This window comes from Ursus americanus, unplaced genomic scaffold (genome assembly GCF_024610735.1).
Source record: "Ursus americanus isolate L20-20 unplaced genomic scaffold, mUrsAme1.1.p SCAF_99, whole genome shotgun sequence".
NCBI lineage: Eukaryota > Metazoa > Chordata > Mammalia > Carnivora > Ursidae > Ursus > Ursus americanus.
The window spans coordinates 343,261-345,578 of record NW_028273681.1 but is presented as its reverse complement, the minus strand read 5'-3'; the positions used below and the strand labels follow the sequence as shown (position 1 = coordinate 345,578).

Below are 2,318 nucleotides of genomic sequence, written 5' to 3'. Positions count from 1 at the left end.
TAACCTTCTGTAGGGGTCCTTTGATGTCTCTTTACTATTGGAAAGGTGCTTTCATCTCACGTTCCACCATTTGGTAGTGATGATAAGGATAAGAGTAATTTTTATGTCATACCATCTGTGAGGCCTGATCTTGGCCTCCCAGGAAAGCTCTCCTTTAACATTTTACCCAGCTCAAAATGACTGGGCAAACCCTCAAAGCATGGGCCCTATTTCTGCCCCCAGCACTTATTGTCCATATGCATCAAAAAGAAAAAGAGAACCAAAAAATGCCTTTGCCAACATCAAGGTGAGAACACAAAAGAACCTTTCTTGCTCCCATAAGATTAAAGTCATACTGATTTGTACATACTGAAAACATAAGAAAAAGTCTGTCACTTTCTGGAACCTTCTTCCTCATCATGATGTATAACTGTACGTAGCACAACTCAGAACAAATATATGACCCTGCCCTAAATGTTCCTTCCCTGGAGCACTCCCTTCTTTGTGAATATTGTGTCTCCCAGGCAGCTGTCCTTGACTTGGGTTTGAATAAAACTCTCTTCCTTCCTCTCTAAAATGTTTTAAAAGGTTCCTTCATTTAGTGTCGACAATAACACTCTGTTTTCAAGTGAAAAATAAATGTTCCTGGTTCACAACCTTGACAGAACAGAAGGCCGGCTTTTCCTTCCTTCCCTGTAGAACTAAGCATGTGTATATAGATTGCAGCACAAATGGGCTCACCCTAGAAGGATGTTTTGAAGGTCTGAGAAGCACTATCCACTCCATGGGTGAGACAAGAAGGCAAAGCTATTCCCGCTTGGAGCATTCCTTTTGGCGCTTAAAATTGCCTTGGATATGCATAAAAGCATTGCATTTCCTAAAGCCCAAGGCTGGAACAGTCTGAGAGCAGCTGACCTTGCCAGGAACCAGGCACACCCTTGCAGGAAGGGTTGGTGCAGAAGGGAAGGGGCAGGGCTCTGAGGGTGGTCTGCAGCTAGAGGGGTCCGCGAAAGGGGCCGCGTGTGTGTGTGTGTGTGTGTGTGTGTGTGTGTGTGTGTGTGTGTGTGATTGCAGCCCTGCCCATGATCCCCGTCATGCCTGCTCAGGGCGTTTAGCCAAGGAGGTGCCTCCTGGACCTCTGCACTCCCAGAGTTGTGAGTCATGGGGCCGGTTGCCTGGCATTCAAGGAGTTGGAAGCATCATACTCCCCAAGCAATCACCCCATGGGGGTGGAGCTACGTCTCTGTGTGCAGATCCGGAGCAGCCCAAGGACGCAGACCAGGAGCCAAGGAAGTGGAGTTTTGAGAGAGTGGACCTGTGGAGTTCCTGGCTGGGTGAATGCATGCTGTGTGGCCATAGGTGGGCTTTCTGGGAGTAGGGGCACCCCGGGTAAGAGGCAGGGTTCTGGAAGGGCATGTTGAGAGAGTTCATCATGGAGACTCAGTTTTCTTTCCTTTTTCCCTTGAAAGTCTCTTCTGCCTAGTCTCCGTCAACTGGCCATACACTCCAGACCCAGGAACTCCAGGGCACCCGCTCAGCAAAGCTTTTGTGGGATGGTTCGCAGACATTCCAGGGTTTCCCGTGTTCCCCAAGAAGAGCGAGAGAAAGGACCGCACAGTCCCCAACTTCAGTGCGGTGCCCCTGTCCCCCGACACAGTGCAGGTAATGGACCTTGAGCAGTTCCCCGAGTTCAGCAGGGTATTCCCTGTTCCCTCAGGCACAGGTGGGGCGCTAGGAAGGCCCAGAGCCCTTACCCAACTTCAGCATTGTGCTAGCTGTTTCCTGGGAATGGTGGCAATGGGCTGGGAGATAATTACTACTAAAAGACAAGTCTATGTTTCCCCTTCTCCCAGAAACCACAGCAGGTGTGCAGGCTTTAGGTCCGAGGAGCTGCTTCTCCCCATCTGACAACACTTCTCTGCTCTGGCTCCGCGACACCCTACGTTCTGAACGTCTGCATCTGAGTCAGTGAGGCAGCTTGACACGGGATCCAGCATTCAGAGAAAGCGGCAGGTCCATTTGGAGAAATGTCATATCCACATCAGGACTGGAAGTAAAACCTCTCATGAACCCACCACCTCCTGGGTTTTTCTCTTTTCTCTAGTTGAGCCATGAAGTAAAACTTAAGTAATAGTTCTCAGCGTTCTGAATTTGGTGAAGGAGGTACTTAGTTTCTGAGCTTGGAGCACTTTGCAGGGGATCCCATTTTCTCTGTTCATTGACTGCTTATGAATGTATTTTGAACAGCTGTTTCCTAGAAACACTCTTTCATTAGAAAGGGAAGGTGAGGTTTACTCTTTGTCTATTTTTAAGATATACGTTTGACAGTGTTTATACAG

The 2,318-nt window shown here is 48.6% G+C and overlaps 1 long non-coding RNA gene across 1 annotated transcript; it reads left to right on the top strand.

Moving 5' to 3' along the window:
• Positions 1-1,126: 1,126 nt before the first annotated feature.
• Positions 1,127-2,086, top strand: LOC148106707 (uncharacterized). Its single transcript, XR_015723607.1, has 3 exons — positions 1,127-1,338; positions 1,449-1,641; positions 1,833-2,086. It is a non-coding gene; the product is annotated as an uncharacterized LOC148106707 (long non-coding RNA).
• The last annotated feature ends 232 nt before the right edge of the window (positions 2,087-2,318 follow it).